General features: G+C 43.9%; 1 protein-coding gene and 2 pseudogenes across 3 annotated transcripts in view; 1 reads left to right on the top strand and 2 right to left on the bottom strand.

Annotated features, from left to right (window-relative positions):
• The window catches only part of LOC125404690 (H-2 class I histocompatibility antigen, L-D alpha chain-like), a 49,414-nt gene that overhangs the window by 11,243 nt on the left and 10,723 nt on the right, over positions 1 to 27,448 (bottom strand). The window contains exon 8 of one of the 2 annotated variants that reach the window (XM_087898574.1): positions 14,372 to 14,911. The exons of the other annotated variant lie outside the window; for it this stretch is intronic. The gene's annotated coding sequence lies outside the window, so the exon portion shown is untranslated. Of the gene's footprint in view, positions 1 to 14,371; positions 14,912 to 27,448 lie in introns of those variants that run through there. 2 annotated transcript variants of the gene reach the window in all.
• Positions 12,497 to 13,396, top strand: LOC146889967 (Y-box-binding protein 1 pseudogene; annotated as a pseudogene).
• LOC146889964 (H-2 class I histocompatibility antigen, Q10 alpha chain-like) lies at positions 14,372 to 21,809 on the bottom strand (annotated as a pseudogene). Its single transcript, XR_015735519.1, has 7 exons — positions 21,683 to 21,809; positions 21,209 to 21,478; positions 20,701 to 20,976; positions 19,039 to 19,314; positions 18,799 to 18,912; positions 18,586 to 18,618; positions 14,372 to 14,911 (listed from the first exon to the last, which is right to left on the bottom strand). The product of XR_015735519.1 is annotated as an H-2 class I histocompatibility antigen, Q10 alpha chain-like (transcript).

Below are 27,448 nucleotides of genomic sequence, written 5' to 3'. Positions count from 1 at the left end.
CCTCCCTGCCTCTCCTCTCCACCTTCAACCCTCCCCCACGGTCCTCATGCTCCCAATTTAAGATTCTGTTTTCTTATCAAATTTGTTAGCCTGTGTCTTTTTATAGGTGAGTTGAGTCCATTTATATTAATGTATATTAATGACCAGTGATTGCTAGTTCCTGTTATTTTGGTTTTCGTTGTTGGTGATTTTATGTTTGTCATTGTTATGTTATGGTGTGTGTTTTTGTGGACGTAACCAACTTCCTTGGGTTGGAGTTTTCCTTCTAGTACTTTGTGTAGGTATAGGTTTGTGGTTAGGTATTGGTTAAATCTGATTCTGTCATGGAATATCTTGTTTTGTCTGTCTATGGTTATTGAAAGATTTGCTCAGTATAGTAGTCTTTGATGGCATCTGTGGTTACTTAGTGTCTGCATAACGCTTGACCAGGACTTTCTGACTTTCATTGTTTCCATTGAGAAGTCAGGTGTAATTCTGATAGGTCTGTCCTTATATGTTACTTGGCCTTTTTCATTTCCAGCTCTTTTTTTTTAAAATTATAAACTGTTTGGCCTGTTAGCTCTTAATATTATTTCTTTATTCTGTATGTTTAGGGTTTTATTATGTGGTGAGGTGACTTTTTTTTTAATTCACACTATTTGGTGTTCTCTAAGCTTCCTGTATCTTCATATGCATATATTTCTTTAGGTTGGGAAAATTTTCTTCTATGAGGAAAATTTTCTTCTATGATTTTGTTGAATATATTTTCTCTCCTTTTGAGTTGGACTTCTTTGTGTTCCCGGAGGTCACTTGGCACTCCCAGCATTTGTTCTGCCGTCCTGTAGGTCATTCAGCTCTGCTCCCATGGAGGTCACTCACTTGGGTCTGCTCCCAAGGAGATTGCTGACTCGGACCTTTCCTGGCAGAGGAATTGCTGTAGAACAAGACAAATTTCAGTCAGTCACTTGAATGGTCACATGTAACAGACACGACATCCCCACATCCAGAGAGTTCCTGCAGCTGGTGATCATTCCTTTCCTGTCTTCTCTCCCTCTTCACATCCTCCACGGTCTGACCTTTTTAAGAGCAAAGAGAAACATTAGAGTCTATGGCAATAGGCACACCTGGGTAGGAAAACCAGGGCTGCATCTGAGCCCACAGAGGATGAGGCTAAAGGAGGAATATTGGCTGGTTGAGCTGCTTTATGGCCTCTTGTCTCCTCTACTCCAAATCTTAGCTGCCCCACCCTCATCAAAATTTCCTTCAGGCTTACTCCTCCATGCTTTTTCATCTGTGGGAAGAAAACTCTCTGCAAGAGGGTCGGGAGAAGGCGGAAGCATGAGGGCCAAAAGGAGCTCCAAAGTCTGGAATTGGGGAGGATTCCAGAACTCAGAAATAGACCCGGGGAAGTCTGAGGAAACACTTGGATGTGATGTGCAGGAAAAGAACTAATTACCATCTGGAGGGTTGTCCAGTGAAGATCTTGTCCTCCGTTCTCTGACTGCTGGGACCCAAGCTCCATTCCCACCACTGTCAGAGTGATGTCCTGTGTCCTCTTGTGTACTTTGCAGTAAAGTGTCTACTAGCAGAGTCCAAGGCTGGTTGAGCACCATGTGGGATGACGCTGTCTACTCTGTGCAGTTCGTAATCCTGAGAGTCAAACTCCTGAATGCTACAAACTCTAATACTGAAATCCAGGAAGACTGCAGGATGGTGTTGGTGCAGAGGCAAAGGTAGGCAAATCTTTGTGAATACTAACCAGCCTTGTCTACAGAGCTAGTTCTAGGATAGCCAAGGGTAACTTAAGACTGCTCATTCATTTCCTGGCTCACCAGACCTCAATAATCACACAAAACTATATTAATTACAACACTGTTTGGCCAATGGTTCAGGCATATTCCTAGCTAGCTCTAACATCTTAAATTAACCCATTTCTAGTAATCTATTACAAGACTGTGACTTACAGGAAAGTTTTGAGTGTTTTTCTCCTTTGGTAGCTACATGGCATCTACCTGATTCTGCTTCTTTCTCCCAGCATTCAGTTTAGTTTTCCAACCTAGCTCTGTTCTGCCCTGTCATAGGCCACAACAACTTCTTTTTTAACCAATGGTAATAAAGCATATTTACAGTGCACAGAGGGGAATCCTACATCATCTCCCCTTTTCTGTCTAAATAAAAAGGAAAGTTTTAGCTTTAACATAATAAAATTACATGTAACAAAACAGGTATTGGGGGCTGGAGAGATGGCTCAGAGGTTAAGAGCACTGGCTGCTCTTCCAGAGGTCCTGACTTCAATTCCCAGCAACTACGTAGTGGCTCACAACCATCTATGATGAAATCTGGTGCCCTCTTCTGGTGTGCAAGCATACATGCAGGCAGAATGCTGTATACATAATAAATAAATAAATCTTTTATAAAAAAAACAGGTATCAAGCAAGAATTTCAGTTATAATATTTCTTTGTGAGTCTAAAGTTTTATATCTAATTTATTTTTTATCATAACTAAGGAAAGCTATAATTATAGCTATCTGTCAGTGACACCAGAAGGATATAATATTACCTAAGTAAACAGGAAGTGCATTGTAAGCAACTTCCAAAACTCTAGAATTGACAGAGCCATCTTGCTTTCTGGACAGTCATCCAAAGTTCTTCTGTAACATTGGGGCACCATCTTCAGCCTACAGGCCCATTGTGCCTGGGAGAGTTTTCCACAAAGCAGGAAATTTGAAAGGCTGTTTTGCCTGTCTTGGCAGTTTGTCTGTAACTTTCTGCTGTATCCTACAGAATGTCTGGAAGACTCTTTTCTGAAGTAGGAACCATGAAGGACTGTCTCACTTTCTTTAGGCAACTTTAGCAGTCATTTTTCTGAGGGTCCTGCATGTCCAGTCTATACAGAATGCCATCAAGCAGTCTAGGCAAGAGCAGTTTCTTACCCAAATGGCTAACCTTGTCACATTGAAGGCAAATTCCATAATGAGTTTCTTCAATGCCCATCATCCTCTCTGAAGTAATTGGTGCTGCCAGGAGTGTATATCTCATTAGTCACAAGAAGTCCTAAATTCTTAAAACATTTGAAATGCCAAGTTCTGTTAGCATTTGAAAGGTTTAAAGAATCTCTATCCATCTGAACTATATCTCTGTACATCAAGACAACCTAACTAACATGATGACAGACTTCACTACTATAGATGACTTTCTACTAACCTGTATTTGTTAATTATACGTTATGTTTTTACTTTATAATTTTTAAAAAATATTTATTTATTATGTATACAATATTCTGTCTGTGTGTATGCCTGCAGGCCAGAAGAGGGCACCAGACCCCATTACAGATGGCTGTGAGTCACCATGTGGTTGCTGGGAATTGAACTCAGGACCTTTAGGAAGAGCAGGCAGTGCTCTTAACCTCTGAGCCATCTCTCCAGCCCCTTTACTTTATAATTTTAAATGAACTATATAAACATAATACCTTAAATGAGAGTAGAAATGTACATATAACAAAATTGATCTTAAATTTGTATCAGTAAACTAAGATCCATACCAATGAAAAGCATTCATCTCTATAGCATATTCTCCTTTGAATGTAAACAAACATTTATAAACAATACTTTAGGAAATTTGGGTATAGTTCTCTCCTAACTGCTTCCTGCTTTTTGTTGGGTGAAGTAATTTGGAGTTCACAGAGCCCTTCTACGGGGTCTTGTTCCATCAAATCACATTAGTCTGGCTCTCATCCTCTGTGGAAACAAAAGCAGAACCTCTTTTTCAAAGCAACACATCCTTAGACCCAAATTTTGAAGTCAGGATACCTTTAAAATGTATATGTTGATTTAGTTTAGCAGCCCCCAGAATCAAATATCTCTCTGTAGGCAAAGAATTTAAAGAAAACAAAATAATATACATAATCCAGACTCTCTGTGTATTTTCTTTATGTGGTTTATTTTTCTTTTCTCCTTTAATCTATGATTATCTATATTCTGTCTCTTTAAAGACTTTGTTCTATTTTTCCCATATTCTTTTTCTTCTCTCTCTTAAGCTTACATACATTTATTCAACTTTGTGACCCATTTAGAGGTCTTTTCCTCTGAATTTATCTTTATTGCTTATCTGTAATTCTTTTCTTATCAGGACTGCTTCTTAAGATACTAAGTGGTGTGACTAGAACTGAGGCTGCTTTGCCTTTTGGTTCTGCCTAGTTCAACATGGCAGAGGTCTGTTCACTGCCTCTGCGACTATCAGGTGGAAGCCGTCCTCACCACCTAAACTCTGGTAAGCAGTTAGCCCATGCTGTAATTTGTAACACGCTGCCCACGAACCCCAATCAAGTGCTCAGCTTCCTGAAAGAGTCAGAGTTCTTGCTGCTAGCACAAACCAGGAAGCCACCCTTTCTAATTCTGAGTAAATAAGCCCTCTCTTAAAGGAGCTGTGGTAGCCCTGCAAGCCACCAGAAAACTGAGCCTATCCAAAAAAAAACCCAAACAAACACAACAAAACAAAAATAAAAACAATGTGGCTACCAAGAAGCTGCATTAAACTCTGTTTTTTGTGTCTAAAATTTTTTTTCCAAGCTCTACTAAGTGGATGTAGTTGGCCGTTTTGGCACCATTCTAGAGATGGAGGCTGCTTGCTTGTTTCTGCCTGCCCAGACCCAAACTAATTACACAGAAACTGTATTAATTAAAACACTGCTTGATTTATTAGCTTATGTGTATTTCTAGCTAGCTCTTACATCTTAACATAACCCATCTCTATTAATCTGTGCATCATCACGAGGTTGTGGCCTATTGGCAAGGTTCTGGCAGGCTCTGGTGGACTCTGGTAAGCTCTGGCAGGCATCTTTCTCCTTCAGCAGCTACATAGCATCTCTCTGACTCTGTCTACTGTAGGAGCCAGCCATGCTAAGCTAAATATGAACAGATCACCCAAAGGAAGTTCTTTACTTCCAACCATTATCACCTGGCAGAGTAGGATTCAGCCATCGATAAATTTAATAGAGGCCTGAATCTCAGTAATTTACCCTGAAGCAATACCTGGTTGCAGGAAGAACCACAAGGTTAGACTACCCAAGCACCACCCAAGAACAGATCGTCCAGAGGAAATGTCTAATGTTCCAACCACTGTAGATAGGACCAGCTGCCAGCACACACTCACCAGGACACCCCTAGACAAATGTCAGACAATCAGGGTTCCTGAACCTCAGAAACCCCTCACCCCCACACTTACTACTATAAAAACCCTACTCTAACTGAGCTTGGGGATCTCTCTTTATTCCAGTATATTGGACATGCAGAGACCGAGTTTGCAAACTTGCATAAAATAAAGGCTCTTTGCTTTTACATACGGGACTCAGTCTCCTTGTTGGCTTTTGGGGGATTTTGTGGATTTGAGCATAACATCTACTCCCTATATATATCAGGTTTCTTGCCTGGCAATATTGTGCCCTGCTATAGGCATGAAGCAGATTCTTTATTAACCAATGGCAATAAAAAATATTCATAGCATACAGCGGGGAATCCCACACCACTTCTGGGTCCTGCAGAATGTCTTGCAGACTCTCTCCTGAAGCAGAAGCCATTAAGGACCGTCTTACTTTCTGTAGGCAACTTCAGCAGTCATTTTTCTATGGGTCCTGAATGTTCAGCTTATACAGCATACCATTAAGCAGTCCAGGCAAGAGCAGTTTCTTGCCCAAATGGCTAGCTTTGTCACACTGAAGGCAAATTCCATAACGAGTTTCTTTAATGCTCATCAACCTCTCTGAAGTAATTGGTGTTGCCAGAAGCAGACATGTCTAACTGTTGAGAGAAGTCTAAGTTCTTCAAACATTTTGAATGTCATATTCTGTAGGTCACTGAAAGGTTTTGTAGAATACCTATTTATCTGAAATATATCTCTGTACATCTAGAGAAACCTAACTAACATGACTACAAGTTTGACTATAAATGACTATTAATCTGTAATTTTTAATTACACATTGTTTTTAAATAAACTGTATAAACTTAATACCTTAAACAAGAGTAGAAATACACATATAACAAAATTGACCTTAAATTTTTATCAATAAACCAAAGTCCACACCAATATGAAGTATTCATCTCTATAGCATATCCCCCTTTAAATGTAAACAATCATTTTGGGAATTTGGGTATAGTTCTCTTCAAACTGCTTCCTGCTGTTTATTGGATGAAGTATTTTTATGGTTCATGGAGACCTTTAGGCAGGGGATAGTAATCTTGTTCCATCAAACCACATTAGCCTGGAAGCAATCCACAGGTTCTCATCTTCTGTGGAAATAAAAGCAGAACCTCTTTTCTATAGTAACATAGCCTTAGACTCAAATTTTGAAATCAAGATACCTTTAAAATATATATGTTTATATTAGCAGCTCCCAGGAACAAATGTCTCTCTGCAGTTAACTCATTAACAGTCAAAAAATTCAAAGAAGGCACAATAATATACATAATCCAGACTCTGCATGTACATTCCGTAATGATGTGACTCTTTTTATTCTATTACTTTTTGATATTTATTTTATTATCTTTATTTATTTATTCTATGACTGTCTGTACTGTCTTTTTAAAGACTTTGTTTTATTGTTTTTAAAACTATCGATACTCTTTTTTTCTCTTTCTCCCAAGCCTACATACATTTTTTAAAAACATACCGTGGGGGCTGGAGAGATGGCTCAGAGGTTAAGAGCATTGCCTGCTCTTCCAAAGGTCCTGAGTTCAATTCCCAGCAACCACATGGTGGCTCACAGCCATCTGTAATGAGATCTGGTGCCCTCTTCTGGCCTGCAGGCATACACACAGACAGAATATTGTATACATAATAAATAAATAAATAAATATTTAAAAAAAAAACATACCGTGTTTTGTTAAGAGGTCTTTTATGGCTGAATCTGTCCTATTTTGTATCTGAAATCCTTTTCTGACAAGGAGTATTTTAAAATGGTAAGCAGGGTGGTCACAGTGACCTTGGATGCTGACTCTGCCTCTCTCTGCCTTTTATCATGGTGGAGGTAGGTCACTGCCAGCTCTGGGACCACTGGGTGGGAGCCATGCTCACCTCCTCAACTCTGGGAAGCAGTTGGTCCATGCTGCCACCAAGTAACTTACAGCACACTCTGAAAGATCCATAGCTATTCATGCCACCAGCATGAACCAGGAAGCTGTCTCTTAAAGGAGCCACACCTCTGCTATCCACCAGCAAACAGAGCCTATCTGAAAAGAAATGCAGCTACCAAGAAGTTGTGCTTAACTCTGTTCTTTTGTATTTAGAACTCTCTCAGGTTTTATGTGGATGTAGTAGCCTCATGTTGGTTGCCATTTTGTAACAGAGACTGCCCATTCATTCCTGACTCCCAAGACCCAAATACTCACACAAAAGCTGTATTAATTACAACACTATTAGGTCGATGGTTCAGGCATATTCGTAGCTAGTCTTACATCTTAAATTCATCCATTTCTATTAATCTATGTATCACCACGAGGCTGCAGCCTACCTGTAAGTTTCCAGTATCTGTCTTCTTTGGCAATTACATGGCATCTCCCTGACTCCACCTTCTTTCTCCCAGCCTTCAGTTTAGTTTTTCTGCTTAGCTCTATTCTGCCCTGCCATAGGCCAAAGCAGCTTCTTCATTGACCAATGGTAATGAAACATATGCACAGCACACAGAGGGGAATATCACATCACTGGAGCATACAGCAGGAGCAGGACACTGCTTTCCCCCAGTCTCCACTGCCTGCCTGGCTCCTGCCCTGCTAGAGTTCCCTCCAGCAGATCCTGTCAGAAGAGAAGTTGTGCCTCTGTCCCCCTCTGCTCCACCGCTCCAACTCCGTCACACTGTGAGGACAGGTCTGTGTTGTAAAGAGACACACACGTTTGTTTACCTCAGATAGGAAACACAGGGCTGATAAAGTAACCACTGCTTCAGTGTGAAACAGTGAGAATTTACTGGGGTCACTAACAGGAGTGTGGGAGAGGGGTGACTCACAGGAGCAGGAATAACTCCCAGCCCACCCAATACAGGGAAGGAGTCCTGGAGCTCCCTCTCTGGAGCTCCCTGCACAGCACCCAGGCAGTCAAATGGTCAGAGACTCCCTACACAGCTGGATGGTCAGTGCCCTCCCCCAGAGCATGCGACTCCTTTTCATACTGCTGGGGAGGAGTCCTACAGAGTTGTCAAGGTTTCTTTTTATCTAGTTATTTTATTTTACACGTATTGGTGTTTAGTATGTACATATGTATGTGCACCATGTATGTGCAGTGCCTGCTGAGGTGAGGGAAGGGCTTGAATCCCCTGGAACTGGAGTTACAGACAACTGTGGGTACCTTCTGCCCCTCCTGAGAGCCAAGTTCAGATCCCAGCACCCACAGTCATGGGCTCTGACACCCTCTTCTGAACTCCAGGACCCAGGCACTCACCTGACCACACCCACACGGATGCTACACATCCACTGTGCTGGATTCAGTGAGGAATGTCTCCATAGGATTGGTAGTTGAACTTGTTCCCTAGTTGATGATGCTGTCTGGGGAGGTTGAGGCTTAAGAGGTGTGACCTTGCTGGAGGAGGTGCGTTATTGGGGGAGGCTGTGAGAGTAAGAAGTCCCATCTGCTTCTGTTCTGCTCTTCTGCTTCCTGTTTGCCATTGTGGATGTGAGCTCTCAGCTTCCTGCTCTAGCCACAAAGCCACAAAAATTGTTTGAATACTTGCCTGCATGATACAATTTCTGTTTTATAATTTTTATTCTTTACATACATCACATCTGGATTGTAGTTTCCTCTACCTCCACTCCTTCCATTCTCCCCTTCCTCCACTTACTGTCTCTTCAGGATCCACTCCTACTTGGTTTCCAAAAAAAAAAAGCAAGTCCCTCAGTGACACCAGCTAACCAGGGCAGAACAAATTGCAGTAAGACTAGGTGTTAGTTTCCACCACAGCAGCAGCCCGCCTCTACCACCAAAGCAGTTACATCGTGGCATGTTGCCAGGTGCCTTCCCACTGTTAGGGACGCAACATGGACACCCCCTTCAAAGTGCCCACCAGCTCTCAACTGTCCTTTCTGAAAGTCTAGACCCTAACTGAACCCAGGGTATACATTGTACCCCTCACCCTCCCATCCCAGCACCAGTAAGGCAGCCGGAACCTTCCCCTACCTCTGATGGAACTCCACTGCTCTGGAGCACTCCACACCAGCTTGTAGGCAGGTGAGAGACTTGCCCCCAAGCTGTGCTCCAACACCCCCACTGACTGGATGGTGGCCCACCAAGACCCCCTCAGCCACTCAACCCCAAGCACCTAAACATCATCCTCGTAACCAGCCCTACTCAGCAACTCCAGCAGACTGCATAGGCACAGGTGCAAACCACAACAGTTGGAAGAACCAGCCCAGGCACAAGCCACTGGCTGAAAAAAAAAAGATGAGTAAATGCCAAAGTAAGAATGTATTCAACAACTGAAAGTGCAGTTTGGCACCACCAGAACCCAGTGATCCTATAACAGCAAAACCCGAACATTCAAATGCAGCTGAAACACAGGAAAATGAACTTAACAATTACCTCACAAAGGTGTTACAGACTCTTAAAGAGGAAATGAAAAATTCCCTTAAAGAAGTTGAGAAAAAGACAAACAAAAAATTGGAAGAAATCAATAAAACCCTTAAAGAAAGCAAAGAAAGCAAATACAAACAAAAAATAGACAGGTAAAAGCTGAAATAGAAGCAATTAAGAAAACAAAAACCAAGGGAATTCTGGAAATGGAAAACCTGGGGAAGTGAACAGGAACTACAGATGCAAGCATCACTAAGAGAACACAAGAAACGGAAGAGAGAATCTCAGGAGTTGAAGATACCAGAGAGGAAATAGATACATCAGTCAAAGAAAATGCTAAGTCCAATAAATTCCTAACAAAATACTTCCAGGAAATCTAGGACACCATGAAAAGACCAAACCTAAGAATAATAGGGATAGAAGAGGAGAAGAATCCCAGCTCAAAGGCAAAGGAAACATATTTAACAAAATCATAGAAGAAAACTTTCCCAAACTAAAAGGGGACATTCCTATAAAGACACAAGAAGCTTACAGAACACCAAGTAGTCTGGATCCCCCCCCCAAAAAAAGAAATCCTCTTGCCACATAATAATTAAAACACTAAACATACAGAATAAAGAAAGAATTTTTAAGAGCTGCAAAGGAAAAAAGCCATGTAATTCATTAAGGAAGATCTATCAGAATTACACCTGACTTCTCAATGAATACTCTAAAAGCCAGAAGTTCCTGGACAGACTTTTTTCTTTTCCTGGACAGAAGTTTTACAAACACCAAGGGACCACAGATGCCAGCAAAACTTTCAATTAACTTAGACAGAGAAAACAAGATATTTCATGACAAAACAAGATTTAAATAGTACCTATCCTCAAATTCATCTCTATAAAAAGTACTAGAAGGAAAATTCCAACCAAGGGACACAGTTACATCCCTGAAAACACAAGCAATAGATGATTTTAAAACATCAACCCCCCAAAAAAAGGAAACACATAACACACTGTCATCACCACTCACCAAAACAAAAAAATAGCAGGAATTAGCAATCACTGGTCAATAACATATCTTAATATCAATTGACTCAATTCAACAATAAAAAAACACAGGCTAACAGAATGAACACGAAAACAGGATTCATCTTTCTGCTGTATACAAGAAACACACATCAACTCCAAAGACAGACATTACCTCAGAGTAAAGGGTTGGGGAAAGATTTTCCAATCAAATGGACCTAAGAAGCAAGCCGGTGTAGCTATCCTAATAGCTAACAAAATAGAGTTAGAGCTAAAATTAATCAAAAGAGATAGATAAGGATACTCATTAAAGGAAAAATCCATTAAGATGAAGTCTCAATTCATCTATGCCCCAAATACAAGGACACTCACATTTATAAGAGAAACATTACTAAAGCTTAAACCACACCTCAAACCTCACACATTAATAGTTGGAAACTTCAGTACAGTACTCTCATCAATGGACAGGTCTGCCAGACAGAAAATTAACAGAGAAACAAGGAACTAACAGATGTTATGATTCAAATGGACTTAATAGACATCTACAGAACATTTCACCAAAACACAAAAGAATATACCTTCTCAGCACCTCATGGAACTGTCTCTAAAATTGACCGTATACTTGGTAATAAAGCAAATCTTAATGGATACAAAAAAAAATTTGAAATGGCCAGGCAGTGGTGGTGCATGCATTGGGAGGCAGATCCAAGTGGATCTCTGTGTGTTCAAGGCCACCCTGGTGTACAGAGAGATTTCCAGAACAGGAACCAAAGCTACACAGAGAAATCCTATTTTGAAAAAACAAAACAAAACAAAAAACCCCTGTATCTTATCAGACCAGTATGGGTTAGAGTTCAACAACAACACAGGCTACAGAAAGTCTACAAACTCATGGAAACTGAACAACTCTCAACCAAACCAGCACTGGGTGAAGGAACAAATAAAGACAGAAATAAGACGAAGTTACAGCATACCCAAACTTATGGGACACTATGAAAACAGTGCCAAGAGAAAAGTTCATAGCACTAAGTGCCTACACGAAGAATATGGAGAAATCTCACACAAGAGTCTTAACTGCACATCCGGAAGCTACAGAACAAGAAGAAGGACTCTTACCCAGGGGAAGCAGATGACAGAAAGTGATTAAACTCAGGACAGAAATCAACAAAATTGAAACAAAGAAACAATACAAAGAACCAAGGAAACAAAGAGTTGGTTCTTTGAGAAAATCAACAAGATAGATAAACTCTTATTCAAATTAGCCAAAAGGCAGAGAGAGAATATCCAAATCAATAAAATCAGGAATGAAAAGGGAGACAACAACAGAATTCATGGAAATACAGAGAACCATTGGGTCATACTTTGAAATCCTGTACTCCACAAAACTGGAAAATCTAAAAGAAATGGGCAACTTTCCTGATAGGTGCCACATACCAAAATTAAATCAAGATCAGACAAACAATTTAAACAGACCTATAATCCTTAAGGAAATAGAAACAGTCATTAATAGTCTCCCAAACAAAAAAAGCTTAGGGTCAGATGGTTTCAACTCAGAGTTCTATCAGAATTTCAAAGAAGAGTTTGTACCAATACTCCTTAAGTTGTTCTACACAACAGAAACAGAAGGAATATTGCCAAATCTTTTAATGAGGGTATAGTTACCCTGATACACAAATCAAACAAAGATGCAACAAAGAAAGAGAATTACAGGCCAATTTCCCTCATGAACATTGATGCAAAAATACTCAATGAAATACTGGCAAACTGAATTTAAGAGCACACCACAAAAAACATCCACAATGACCAAGTAGGCTTCATCCCAGAGATACGAGGATGATTCAACATATGAAAATCTGTCAGTGTGAGAGCCCCACCGCTGCTGCAGGCCTAGTCACCATCACACCGGGGGAAGGGGAGAGCCACAGCCCTTGCAGGCTCCAGTCACCACCACCGCAACCATGAGCAGCGAGACCAAGACCCAGCAGCCGCCCGCTGACACCAAGCCGCACGCTGACACCAAGCCGGGCTCCACGGGCAGCGGCCCAACAGGGACAAGAAAGTCATCGCAACGAAGGTTTTGGAAACAGTAAAATGATTCAGTGTAAGGAACGGATACGGTTTCATCAACAGGAGCGACACCAAGGAAGACATATTTGTACACCAGATGTCCATAAAGAATAACCCCAGAAAGTACCTTCTCAGTGTAGGAGATGGAGAGACTGCAGTTTGATGTTGTTGAAGGAGAAAAGGGTGCGGAGGCAGCAAATGTTACAGGCCCTGGTGGAGTTCAGTTCAAGGCAGTAAATACGCAGCAGACCATAACCATTATAAATACTACCCACGTCGTAGGGGTCCTCCACGTAATTACCAGCAGAATTACAGAATAGTGAGAGTGGGGAAAAGAACGAGGAATCGGAAAGTGCTCCTGAAGGCCAAGTCCAACAACGCCGGCCCTATGGCCGGCAGAGGTTCCCACCTTACTATTTGCGGAGACCCTATGGGCATCGACCACAGTATTCCAACCCTCGTGTGCAAGAAGTGATGGAGGGAGCTGACAGCCAGGGTGCAGGAGAGCAAGGAGGACCAGTGAGACAGAATATGTATGGGGTTACAGACCACGATTTCACAGGGGCCCTCCTCACCAAAGACAACCTAGAGAGGACGGCAATGAAGAGGACAAGGAACATCAAGGAGACGAGACCCAAGGTCAGCAGCCACCTCAACATCGTCAGTATCGCTGCAACTTCAATTACCGACGCAGTCGCCCAGAGAACCCTAAACCACAAGATGGCAAAGAGGCAAAAGCAGCCGATCCACCAGCTGAGCCATCCCTTCATTCCCTGGATCAGATCTTTTAAATAAATCTAAAGTAAACGTCTCCCCTAAATCCATGAATCTCCAGTAGAGGCAATACCAGGATTCCCAGAGTCAGGGAGGGAGGGGAGGCATCGGACAGAACACAGACCCAACAGACCCTGTGAATCCCTCCTCTCTGCCCATCCTACAATCCGGGTTAGATTCTGAAAGATGGGAAAGAAGGGGAGAACCTCCAGAGAGCGGCCTGGAAGGAGGCAGGAGCTCAGGAGACCAAAGATCATGTTCTCAGACCACAGTCTCCTGAGTGCAGGGGCCTTGAGTTAACAAGGAAGGAAAACACCTCCTACTGCTGTCACTCGGGGACCCAAAGGAGAATGAGACAAGAACAAGAACAAGAACAGGCCTAGTCCTCCATACTAACTAAAAAAAAAAAAAAAAAAAAAAAAAAAAACAAGAAATATACAGAGAAGACTGGGTGAAGAGCCATGGCCGGGTCAGAGCCCAGGCCACTCTGTCACAGCAGCCTTGGCTGTTCATAGTCCTGGGGACAGGACAAGGCTCTGACCATCCCAGTGTCCCTGTGATCACAGATCCCAGCATATAGTTTTAAATGATAAAGAGAAGGTAGCCAGGAGGTGACAGAGCTGAGGAGTGACCATGTCATGGTCAACAATAGACTGAGCTCCACCTGGGCCCAGCCCTGTTCTCACTCAGCTCCCACAGCCTCATCCTGTCCCACCAGATGCACACAGCATTGTGAACACAGATACTGGGAGGTTCTCCATGTTGTCATTTATTTCCTCCACAGACTCTAAGTATTTCAATCATTTAATTTAGTGTCCAATCAACCTCTGAGATCTAGGATGTGAGCAATCAAGTTCACATTGGGATTCTTTTCAGTGGGGAGGTCAGGGGCTGCAGCTCAGGGCAGCACGGAGGTGAAGATGGAGATGTGTAAACAGAGGCTGCTCTTCCATTCCCGATCTTCATGACCCGAATAATCACACAAAACTAGATTAATTACAACACTGTTTGGCCAATTTTTCAGGCATATTTCTAGCTAGCTCTTATATCTCAAATCAACCCATTTCTATTAATCTATGTACCTCCACGAGGTTGTAGCTTACCACTAAGGCTCCAGCATCTTTCTCCTTGGGCAGATACATGGCTTCTGCCTGATTTTGCCTTCTATCTCCCTGCATTCAGTTTAGTTCTCTTGCCTGGCTCTATTCTGCCTTGCCATAGGCCAAAGCAGTTTCTTTATTAACCAATGGTAATAAAAACATATTCATAGCATACAGAGGGGAATCCCACATCAGAAATGTCCCTGTGCTGGGAACAGGGAGGTTGGCTGTGGAAGGGAACAGGGCAGTGCATGGACAGGGATCCTGGTGTGCAGGGTGGGCTGGGCTCCTCAGTTCTTCACATTGAGCCCATAGGATCACAGGGAACATCAGACACTATTGCTGAGAGTGAACTGAGGGGCTCTGGATGTCACAGGAGAGACCTGAACACATCGTCTGTCACTCCATCCACACCAGGCAGCTGTCTTCATGCTACAGAACAAGAGTCATGAACAATCACTGTGAAGACAACATCCCCACAACCCACCACTCACTCAAAGGTGATTCTGGGAGTCCCTAAAGTCAAATCATGTCCATATTGCTCCTTCCTTGATCCGGTCCCAGAGTATTACATTTACTTTCTGGGAAAGAAACATAAGAGCCATGAGCACTGTTGCTGCCTAGTGTAAAAACATATGTATTCATAGAAAGGTAAAAACACTGTTGTAAGAGGAGCTGGCTGCATCCCACCTCCCAGCTAACTTAACCCTGAAATAACCACACAGAAACTGTATTCATTAAATTACTGCCTGGCCATTAGCTCTAGCATCTTATTGGCTAACTCTCACATCTTGATTTAACCCATCTCTAGTAATCTGTGTATCACCACAAGGTCGTGGCTTACCAGGAAATATTCTAACCAGTGACAGTCTCAGGCAGGAGCTTCATGGCGTCTGCCACACTGCCCTTCTTCCAGCATTCAGTTCTCTTTTCCACGCCTACCTAAGTTCTTCCCTATCAGAAGGCCAAGGCAGTCTCTTTATTATACCAATGAAAACAACACATAAACAGAAGAACCTCCTACACCATTTCCCCTTTTCTGTTTAAACAAAAAGAAAGGCTTTAACATAGTAAAATTACACATAACAGGTATCAAGCAAGAATTACAGTTACAATATTTAGATCTATTTTATCTTTTATCATAACAATGAAAAACTATAACTATCTATTCTTCAGCTCCATCAAAGACTCCAGAAGGATATAATATTACCTAAGTAAACAAGAAGTAAGCAACTTCCAAAACTCTAGAATTGACAGAGACATCTTTCTGCCTGGACAGTCACCCAAAGTTCTTTTGTACTGTTGGGAGTTGAGGCATCCATCTTCAGCCTATAGGCTCATAGTGTCCAGCAGACTTTTCTATGAAGCAGGAAAATTCAAAGACAGTTCAGTCACTTTCTTCTGTATCCTGCAGAATATCTTGCAGACTCTTTCATGAAGCAGGAACCCCGAAAGACCATCTCACCTTTAAGCAAGTTTAGCAGTCCTCTCTCTGCTGGTTCTTTGTGTCCAGTTTATGCAACAGTCCAGGCAAGTGAAGTTTCTTGCCCAAATGACTATCAAACTCCTTAAGGAACCTTTTTGATGCCCATCTTTCTCTTGAAGTAGATTGGTGCTGCCAGGAGCAGACGTGTCTCATTGTCATGAAAAGCCCTAAGTTATTTAAACATTTTAAATGCCATATTCTGTAGTCTTTGAAAGATATGAAGAATGTCTAACTGAAATATATCTCTATATATCTAGAAAATCTAACATGACTACAAGCTTGACTATTATCAATGATTATTCATTAACAACCTTTATTTCCTAATTATACATTATATTTTTAAAAGAACTACACAATCACAATACCTTAATCAAGAGCAGAAATATACATATAACAAGATTGACTTCAAATTTATATCACTAAAGCAAAATCCATACCAATGCAAATTATCCATATCTATATCATGTCCCCCTTTAAATATAAAAGAACATTTATAAACAATAGTTGGGAATATGGACATAGTTATTTCTCTCCAAACTGCTTCATGCTGTATGGGGGCGCTGTTAATCAGTCTTTCATGGTGTATCCTGTGTGCTAGGTTCATCTCAGTCAGCAGTTGGGCAAAGAAATTTTGAGGGTGTTTATGGCAACCTTTCAGGAGGGTGTGGTCTATCATACCATATTGTGTAACATGAGGGCTGGCTTGTTGGAGTTTCTGTCTCGCCCAGTACCTCACAGCCGGCAAGTCCCAAAGAAAATCACATGGAGTCTACGTTAGGTTATAAACGGATTGGCCCATTAGCTCTGGCTTCTTGTTAACTAATTCTTACATCTTACGGTAACCTATAATTCTTGTCTGTGTTAGCCATGTGGCTCAGTACCTTTTTCAGCTGTCAGCTCACATGTTGTTTCTTTGGTGGTCTGGGCAGGAATGACAGAGGGAGCTTCCTCCTCCCTAGCCTTCTCCTATTCTCATTGCCCCGCCTCTACTTCCTGTCTGGTTGACCCGCCTATACTTCCTGCCTGGCCAATCAGCGCTTTATTAAAATACATGATTGACAGAATACAGATAATTCTCCCACACCAATATTGGTCTAGAAGCAATTCACAGGGTCTCTTCCTCGGTGAAAACAAAAGAAGAACCTCTTTTCCAAAGCATCATATCTTTAGACCCAAATTCTAATAATTACATGCTGGTTTAGCTTAGCAGCCCACACAATGAGATGTGTCTCTGTACGCAACTTTTTTACAGTCAAAAAATTCAAAGAATACACAATAATATAGAGAATCCAGACTTTCTGTGAATTTTCCATTTTTACATGGCTTTTTTAACTTATTTTAATCTATGACTATCTGTACTCTGTCTCTTTAAAGACTTTACCCCCCCTTTTTAAAAAGCATTAGCTTTATTTTATGACTCTGTATACTCTTTATCTTCTTTCTCCCAAGCCTATGTGCATTTATTCAACACTGTGACCCATTTAGAGGTCGTTTATGTCTGAATCTATCCTATTGTGAATCTATAATTCTTTACTGTCCAGGAATATTTTTGCTTTGCACTTTTAAAATGCTAAGCTCTTAAGAATCCAAGCTATGACAATCCTAGGTCAAATACAGGTACTGCGGGCTTGCCCCGTCCAGTCCAACATTGTGGAGCTGCTTGCACCTCTGAGAGCCAAGCACATTGCCCCACTTTCAGGCACAAAGCTAGTTCATATTCCCATCAAGCAAGCTGCAGCAATCTGCTCACAAACCCCATCCAAATGAGGTCATGCTGGCGGCGCTGCTCAGAAACTGGTATTTCAAAACTGCTACTTTCTAGTAGAGCTGATCCTGCTGCCTACCCAGGCAGGAAGAGCCAAGTCACGAGCATGGTCTCAGCTACTTTACTTCCAACTCTGAGTGGGCACACAAACATCCAGGCCCACAAATGTTCCATAGCTAGAGTTTGTACTGGCGGCAGAGCCCAGGAAGCTTTGTTTTAAAATAGTGTGGCTTTTTTATGTTGCTATTGCTGAGTCAGGAAAATCTCTTTGCAGCATGTCCCAGCAAACAGCAAAATGTCTGTTTTTTCTGTGTGTCTAGAATTATGCTCTCTCAGGTTTTTAAGTGGATTTGGTCCATCATGTTGGGCACCAATCTGTAGTAGGGGAAATGGGCTGCAGCCCACCACCTGACTAGCTCACATCCAAAATAACAACAAAGAAACTGTATTCATTAAATTACTGTCTGATCACTAGCTCTAGCCTCTTATTGGCTAACTCTCACATCTTGATTTAACCCATCTCTAATAATCTTTGTATCACCACGAGGTCGTGGCTTACCGGGAAATATTCTAACCAGTGTCAGTCTCAGGCAGGAGCTTCATGGTGTCTGCCACACTGCCCTTCTTCCAGCATTCAGTTCTCTTTTCCACGCCTACCTAAGTTCTTCCTTATCAAAAGGCCAAGGCAGTTTCTTCATTCCACCAATGAGAGCAACACATTGACAGAAGGACCTCCTACACTAACAGAGCCCCTAGAAGATTTTGCTGGAGGAGCTATTATGTGTTGCCAGAGCTTACCCAAAACTGTAGCTTCACTCCATAGGCTTCAGGGACAATCCTGCATTCCATACTTACCTGGAGCTGGAGCATAGTTTCCTCCTTTTCTACCTGTGAGAATAAAAACTATGAGAGACCAGGGAAGATCCCAACCCTAGGAAGTTTCCAGAACTGACATCAGACCCAGCTTAGAGACAGGAGCAATGAGGGGTGTGGATGTGTTTCCCATTAATGAGGCAGAGACACTTCTAAAAGGGGCTGAGAGAGAACTCAGACCCTGCCCTTTCCTACCTGTGTTTCTCCTCCTCTTCATCACAACAACCACCACAGCTCCAATGATCACAGCTCCAAGGAGAACCAGACCAGCAATGACTGCCATGATGGGGACCATGGACTGAGGAGGCTCTGGGAAGAGAAGGACAGGAAGTGAAGGTGAGGGCCGTGACCCAGCTCTCAGTCCTGACCCTGCTCAGGGTCTGCAAAAGGCTCCAGCTTTCTCTGACCACAGCTCTGCACCCACTCCCTCCTTACCCCATCTCAGGGTGAGGGGCTCAGCCAGCCCCTCATGGTCCACATGGCATGTGTATTTGTGCTCCTCCCCAGAAGGCACCACCAGTGATGCCCACTTCTGGAAGGTTCCATCTCCAGAAGGTCTGGTCTCCACCAGCTCCATGTCCTGAGTCTGTTCCTCCTCCTCCCTCTGCCAGGTCAGGGTGATGAAAGCAGGGTAGAAGCCCAGGGCCCAGCACCTCAGGGTGACGTCACTGTTAGATCCAGGATGCCAGGTCACATGTGCCTTTGGGGGATCTGTGTGGAAGATCCCACAAAGATTTAAGAAATCCTACAACTTACAAGATAAAGTGAAATCTGCAAAGACAACATTAAATCAATAATGACACTGAACTATGTGACAGTTTGAACACTTCTGTCATCACACTAGTGACCTGCAGGTAGAGTTGTTCCCCCTCATCACAGAAATGGATATTTTCCTGGGGGACCCAGAAGCTATGATGAAATTCATGTGACCCAAAAGGAATGATGAATGAAGGAATGGAAAATAATTGAATTATATATGTGATTACATTCATATCAAAATAAGAAATTAGGGGCATGGGCCCCATGAATGTTGCCACCAACTCCTGCTGCCAAAACTGAGGCACAAACACTGTGGCCATCTTTCTTTCCAGCATTAACTGGAAAGAAATTAACCATCTAAGTGAACAGCTATCACCAAAGTGAGCAGCAGAAATGTGGTGAAACTCTGACACTCAGCTGGAGAAAATGACTCTACATGTCCTGCCTCTGGGGAGACAAGGCACCAGGTATTGTCACCCAGGATCCCTGAAGTGTGCTGTGGAGCCCAGTGCAGCTGTCACTGGGACACAGAGGTGCTCACAGGGAGTGTGGATCTTCCCTATCACTCCAGTCCTGGAGTTGCAAAAGACCCTGTCTCTGAGGAAGTTCAATTCCTAATTCACTAGGGCGACACTGTGACTTATTGGGGCTGAAGGAGAGCAGGGGTCTCTGGATGTTATTTCTCACAGAAAATAGACTAAGCTCACAGGAATCTTTCTCGTTTAAAGGGAATGCTGACTTGTCCAGTTATCCAGAGTAGCAGTCCCCCATGACATCTATGGAGTTTGGTAGCAATGATAGTACAAGGGGAAGGAAAGAAGCAATATCACCCCAGTGAGGAAGAAAAGCTCACCAAAAACAATATCACAACCTCAACAAAACAAAACATAGCAAGAATGAAAGAAAGAAAAAAAGAAAAGATAACTTCCCAACGATTTACCATGCCTCCCTTTAGGTAAAGTAGACTCTGGTCCTGGTGTGTAAGTGCTGACACACTCAGATGACAGGACTCAGTGTCCACAGACACTGGGTGTGGGCAGAGAACCCGGTCTGGGAAAGGCCTTGGCTGACAGAGGCTGCAGACTGAAGGAGCCACTGTTGGTGATGTCGGGATCCTCTCTCCTCCCTCCTGAGACAGATGTGGAACTGTCCAGGGAGAAGGCTGAGCCCTGGGAGGTCAGTGCAGTCCCTGCCATGCTGGATCAGGAGACCCAGGACTCTGTCTGCCCTCAGAGACAGGGGCGTGACCCCAGCTGAGGGTTTCCTCTTCCTCAGGACTCAGCCCAGAGGACAGAGGGAGGAGTTGCCAGCGCCCCACCCCCCACCCCCGCCCCGTACCTGTGCGCAGCAGAGTGTCCTTCCCGTTCTCCAAGTGTCTGCTCAGAGACCCCACGCATGTGTTCTCCAGGTATGTTCTGTAGATCTCTGCAGCACCAGCCTGCTCCCACTTTCGCCGGGTGATCTGCGCAGCAGTATCCTCCGCGGTCCATGTCGTCAGGTCATCGTTCAGGGCGATGTAATCCCGGCCCTCATAGGCGTACTGACTGTACCCGCGGAGGAGGCGCCTGTCCGACCCCACCTCACAGCCATACATCCCCTGGTAGGTGTGAGAGCCTGCGGGGACTCCGCGGTCAGCTCAGCCCTCCTGTCCCGGCCCCTTCATCCGCTCCCCCCCACCAAGCCACCACCCCTTCCCGAGCCACCCATGTGTGAACTCCTCCAAACGGAAAGGAAACAAGTCCTGGTCCGTGGCTCTCCTCCCGAACCTCCGACCTGTTACCCGGGGAGACTCACGCCCTAACTTAGGAACGTGAAGGTTTCGTCGCCTTTGACCGCGGTCACTCACCGCCCTCGCTCTGGTTGTAGTAGTCGAGCAGGGTCCTCAGACCCACTCGGAAAATCTGCTCCCAGGCCTTGACTTTCCGTGTTTGCCTCTCCCAATACCCCGGACCCTCCTGTTCGACCCACGACGCCCGTGGCTCCTCTCCTGGAGTCTCCGCGTCGCTGTCATAGCGCACGAACTGCGTGTCGTCCACGTAGCCGACAGAGATGAACCGGGGCTCCCCGAGGCCGGGTCGGGACACGATGGTGGAGAAATACCGCAGCGAGTGAGAGCCTGGGGGCAGCGCGCGGTGAGACCCCGACCTCCTCCTGGGACCCCGGGCAGGAGCGCGGGTCGGGAGGGGAGCAGGGCGCGGGGCTCGGGACGCGGGTGGAGAAGCGGCGAGAGGGTCCGGCTGGGCCACTAGGGGACGCGGCTTCCCCGGTGCCGCTCCCGCCCTCCCCGCAGAGCCCGTTTCCCTCCCGACCCCGCACTCACCCCAACGGGTCTGGGTCGGGGTTAGGGCGGCTGCCAGCAACAGGAGCAGCAGTGTGCATGGCTCCATCACCCCATCTCAGACCTGGGGCGAGTCTGAGTTCCGCGGTCTGCTTGGACTTTATAATCGGTGACCTCGGCGATGCTGGTTGGTTCTCCGGGATGTCGCCACCCAATGGGAGTCAGAACCCCCCAAGTTGTCATCAGTTTCTGGGCAGGAGAACCTGACACCGGTTAGGAGTTGGGGAAGTGAACCTGGGGACCTGGGGAATCCCCAGCCCTGGGCTTCCCCACCCAGACCTCACCCTCCTGGGACTAAGACTTTGCCTGAATCCTGTGCTGCAAACGGAGTACTGTGTGTCATGGTGTCTCTGAGCCGCCTAAGGCCAACTGCACCTCTGCTTGGTCAGGATGAAACCTGAGATCATGAAGTTTCCAGGTAAAATACACACAGCACTCAAAATGAATGTTCACGGAAACAGTGCGAGGGGCTGCTGTGGACACCTGCATGGGGAGGTGACTGGGGTTTTTACAGCTTTGGTCAAGCATTTTTGACACACTGTGTCATATGTGTCTGTGCAGGAAGGAGCCCCTGTTTATGTCTGCTTTCACTTCCTACTTCAGTTATGTGTGTCTGAGATTAGAAGATATCCACTCAAAATCAACAGAAAAAAATTATAAATTTAATTTTTCTTCACATCACTGAACAAATGTGGAGACCTAGAATCCCCAGTGTGTACCCTGCCATGAGAATCACCCTCTGTCCAGTGTTCACACTGCACAGGCCTGAGGAACTAAGAAGCCAACTGTTGTCAGATCCAGTGTCCCACAATCTGTGACAATCATCTCCCTCATCTCATCAGCTCATAACGTGAGAGTGAAGGTCAGGGAGAGAGAGAGAGAGAGAGAGAGAGAGAGAGAGAGAGAGAGAGAGGGAGGGAGGGAGGGAGGGAGGGAGGGAGGGAGGGAGGGAGGGAGAGAGAGAGAGAGAGAGAGAGAGAGTCATAGGTTATGTAATTTCTACCACAGGGTCATCATTATTCTCTTTATTAGTAGTTCCAGTTCCTCTCTGACTGTGGTTTGTTCACTAAAGCAACTGCACCATGGAAGTGTGTGCACACAGGGAAACATGGAGTGTAGACAGGGTCAGTGTCCTGATGTATTTAGCTACACAGGGGTCTTTTCCCATGGAGAAGGGGTTCACTGTGCTGAGACAATGACCCAGGTCCACATGGACAATCTCAGGACTGTGGAATTGAGATCTGTGTAAAACCCAAGCACCTGGAGCCACAGATGATCATCTGGGGAGAAACACTAGGAGTCTGAGTGTAAGCACCAGGCTGTGAAGACACGATCCTGAGTGAAGAGACAAAGTCTCTATTTACTGGTGAGATTCCCGAGCATCAGGCTTGGCAGTGTAAGCTGCCCACTGCAGGTGAACACAGGAGCCTGGTCTCTGTGGGAGTCTGTGTGGTGCTTTCAGGCCAGCACCTCTACCGTAAAGAGAAGCATCTCTGCACTGTATCCCAACCAGCTTGTTGTTGCCACTGTATTCCTGGAAGTGACTTTTCTCCTAGAAGATCCAGGGTCTGAATATTGGAGAGATAGAAGAGGCAGGGTGAGGAGAGGATGAAATGAGTCTGGCCTGTGGGTCTCTCATGGTGTGTCGTGGAATAATCATTTTGTACACTGTGAAGAAATGTCACTTGGATTGGTTTAATAAGAAGCTGAAAGGCCAACAGATAGGCAAGATTTTCAGGGTGGAGAGAATGCTGTGAAAATCATGGCAGAGTTGCGAAGAGAAGCAGAGGGAAGCAAGGTGAATATGGTGTGTGGAGGAAGAGCCACGCTACACGATTGAGCATAGGTAAGACGTGGGTGGATTAAGCTACAGGGTAGAGCGTAGGTAAGACATGTGGATGGATTTAAGTTACAGAGCTAGTTAGAAACAATCCTAAGCTAGTGAATGAGAATTAATAATTACTATTAAGTCTCTGTGTGGCTATTTGGGAGATGGCTGGTGGGGAAGAAATTCTACCCACACTGGTGTGCATGCTCTGTATCCACAGCTCTGGTTGTCTTGGTTCTTACTATGTAGACCAGGCTTGTCCTGAAGGCAGAGATATCCTTCTGCCTTTGCCTCCTGAGTGCTGGGTTTAAGGGCTTGTCGCCTCACCCAACTTCAGTTACTTTTCTATGGCTATGATATGACATCATAACCCCAGCAAATTATAAAAGGGAGTTGTTTAATTTGGTTAAGTTTTCATGAGTCCATGATGGCAGAGGAAGATGTGGTGGCAGGAACAGCTGAGAGCTCACATCTCAATTCATAGGCAACTGTCAGAGACACTGGGAATAGTGGGAGTCTTTAAAACCTCCATGCCCGGCCCCAGTGACACACCTCCTCCAACAAGGCTACACCTCCTGATCCTTACCAAACAGTTCCATCTGCTGAACCTGAAGTATCCAAACCTCTGAACCTGTGTGGACAATCTCATTCAAACCCCCACAGTATTCAGTGTGGGATGTAAGGTGTCCTGCAGGGTTCTGCAGATGTGTCCACTGTGATCTGTAGACAAACACCCTCAAACAGGAGGACCCCACTGCACTAGGATCTCCCCCTTTGCTTCTGTCTCCTCCTGCTCAGTCCTCTGCCTCCCCCCTCAGGTCTCACCCCAGCAGTGCCCAGCACCCCTCACTCCAGAGCTCTGCACTAACGCTGTCTCTTTGCATCTAGATTGTCTCTCCACTGTGAGTCATCTTGCTGTGATCCAGTCTGCTGCGGGATGACGCTCTCGTACACTGTAAAAAATTGTCACTCACATTGCTTTAATAAACTGCTGAAAAATGCAGATTGGCCAGTAGCCAGGCAGGAAATATAGGTGGGGCAACCAGACTAGGAGAATTCTGGGAAAAGGAAAAGCAGAGTTAGTCACTAGCCAGACTCAGAGGAAGATGAGAAGGCCTTACGGAGGAAAGGTACCAAGCCACATGGCTAAGCACAGTTAAGAATTATGGGTTAACATACTGATGAATATTTTGCATGTCACCACAGAACCTTCATATGGCGAAGGATGGAGATAGAGACAGAGACACATATTGGAACACTGGACTTAACTCCCTAGGTACAAATAAGAAGCAGAGGGAGGGAGATCATGAGCAACGAAAGCAGAACCAGAGGGAACCTTCATCCGACGATGGATGGAGATAGAGATGGAGACCCCCATTGGAGCACTGGACTGAGCCCCCAAGGTCCAAATGAAGAGCAGAAGGAAGGAAAACATGAAATAGGAAGTCAGGACTGCGAAGGGTGCGTTCACCCACTGATACAAGGTGACTGATCTAATGAGAGCTCACCAAGGCCAACTGGACTGGGACTGAACGAGCATGTGATCAAACCGGATTCTCTGAATGTGGCTGAAATGGGGGCTGACTGAGAAGCCATTGACAATGGCACTGGGTCTTGATTCATTTGCATGAACTGGCTTTTTGGGATCCTGGTCTGTTTGGATGCTCACCTTCCTGGACCTGGAGGGAGGGGGGAGGAACTTGGATTTCCCACAGGGCAGGAAACCCTGACTGCTCTTGGGAATGGGGAGGAAAGAGGAGAGGGAGTGGGGGGAGCGGGAGCGGGAACGGGAGGGTATTGGGAGGAGGGGAGGAAGTGGAAATAAATAAATAAGGAAAAAAAAGAATTTCAAATAAAAAAAAGAATTATGGGTTAATTTAAGTTGTAACAGCTGACAAATAAGCCTGAGCTAAAAGGCCAAGCAACTTGTAGTTAATGTAAGTCTCTGTGTGTTTCTTTGGGACTGAATGGCTGTGGGACTGGGTGGGGGCAGCAACTTCTATCTACAAGGCTATGGGTTCCTTCTGTAAAAGCTCCAATTGGAATAGAGAGATGACTCTGCAGTTAAGAGGACTTATTGCTGTTGCAGAAGATCTGGGTTCAGTTCCCAGCACCCTCATGGTGGCTGGCAAGCGTCTGTGACTCCAGTCCCAGGTGATCCAATGCCCGGCACACCTGTGTACTAATATTCAAAAACCAAAATTCACCTCATAAAAACAAAAGTTTAAGAATAAAGTTTTAAAAAAGAGCTCAATCAGCTTCATATCTCCCTCCTACACATCTAGAGTGTGACAGTCAGGGGCTGAGAGCACAGGGCTATTTAGTCAACAATGGGAGAAATGGGAGAAAAAATTGAGTCATTTACTAAAGTTATACAAAGCCCAAATGAAGCCTTTATAGATTTCTTACAAAGATTGATTTCAGCAGTAAATAGACTGATACCAAATTCAGAAGCTAGACAAGTAATAATTGAATCTTTGACTTTTGAAAATGTTAATTCTCAATGCAAAAGAATAATCAGATCATCAAAGGCAAGGTCAGCACCTTTGGAAAATGGATCCAAGATACAATTAATTAATTGAATCTTATGACCATGATGATATTTGGATAGCAGAGTTCATTTCCAGAAGTTTGAAGAAAAATTGAAATGTCAAGTGTTTTGATTGTGGCAAAGGTCACCTTAAAAGGGAGTGTAAACAGGAAGTTCCTAAAAGCAATGTTTTTTTCTAAGCATAATCCATTCAGAATGCCCCTTCCTTCTGGGTTATACAGAAGGTGTGGCAAATGCAGGCATTGGACTAATGGGTGTAAGTCAACATGAGTTATTAAAGGTAACCCTTTGCCTTTGGGAAACTCCGTGAGGGGCCTCTTGAAGGCCCTTATGCTATATCTGGTTCAGTCATTTCCTGCCATTGTAGAGGAAACACCTTCCCAGAGCAGTTAAAGAACTTAATGCCTATTGTAAGAAACCATACTGCTCTGAATAATAGAATAGCTATAGAAGAGAGAACAAAAAATTCAGGAGAAAGCATAAAGCAAGTATTTTGGCAAACTTTTACATTCTGAAACTGCTAAATCTATACCAGATAATACTGAATTGACTTTATTATTTATTCAGTTACATGATATATCATGATTAGGAATTATCCCCTATATGTAACACACAGTTGATTTCATATGGATCTACTATGTTCTTGAACACAAGGTAATGCAGAAATCAGTCAGTTATTTATTGGAAATGAGCTGGAGGCCTCAGCATTTCATAAAAAGTGTCATGTCAATAGCAAAGGTTTAAAAAAAGACTTTTCCATTTTGTGGCAACAAGCCAAGGACATTTTAAGGGAATGTCCTACTTGTTCTTTATAAACCAATTAGCGCCACCTGCAGGAAGTAACCCAAAGGGTGCTCAGAGGAATGAAATCTGGCAGATGGATGTGTTTCATTTTTTTAGTATTTGGAAAACTAAAATCTGTGCATTGCACCATTGATACCTATTCAGGTTTTCCATGGACAACTGTTTTGAGTTCAGAAAAAGTGCTTTGGTAATCACACAGTTGCTAGAAGCTGTGGCCATCACGGCTTACCTGCACAAGTGAAGACAGACAATGCTCCTGCATAAGTCTCTAATGAGATGAAACAGTTTTTTGATTTATTTTAATATAAAGCATATTACAGGTATATCACACAATCCAACAGGCCATTATAGAATGGTCAAATCAAACTCTAAATGATATGTCAAATAAACATAAAGGGATGATAAATACTCTAAGAAATAGATTGCATAATATTTTATTAACTGTGAATTTTATAAATGTTAATGAGAGGAACAACAGCTGCGGTGAGAGATTGGATAGTAGAAAAACCTACAGAATTAAATCAGATGATATACTTTAAAGACATGCTGACTTCAGAATGGAAAC

Source organism: Myodes glareolus, chromosome 18, assembly GCF_982192425.1.
Source record: "Myodes glareolus chromosome 18, mMyoGla1.1, whole genome shotgun sequence".
Taxonomy (NCBI): domain Eukaryota; kingdom Metazoa; phylum Chordata; class Mammalia; order Rodentia; family Cricetidae; genus Myodes; species Myodes glareolus.
Note: the sequence above shows the minus strand (reverse complement) of the source record. Positions and strands in the feature narration are given on the sequence as shown.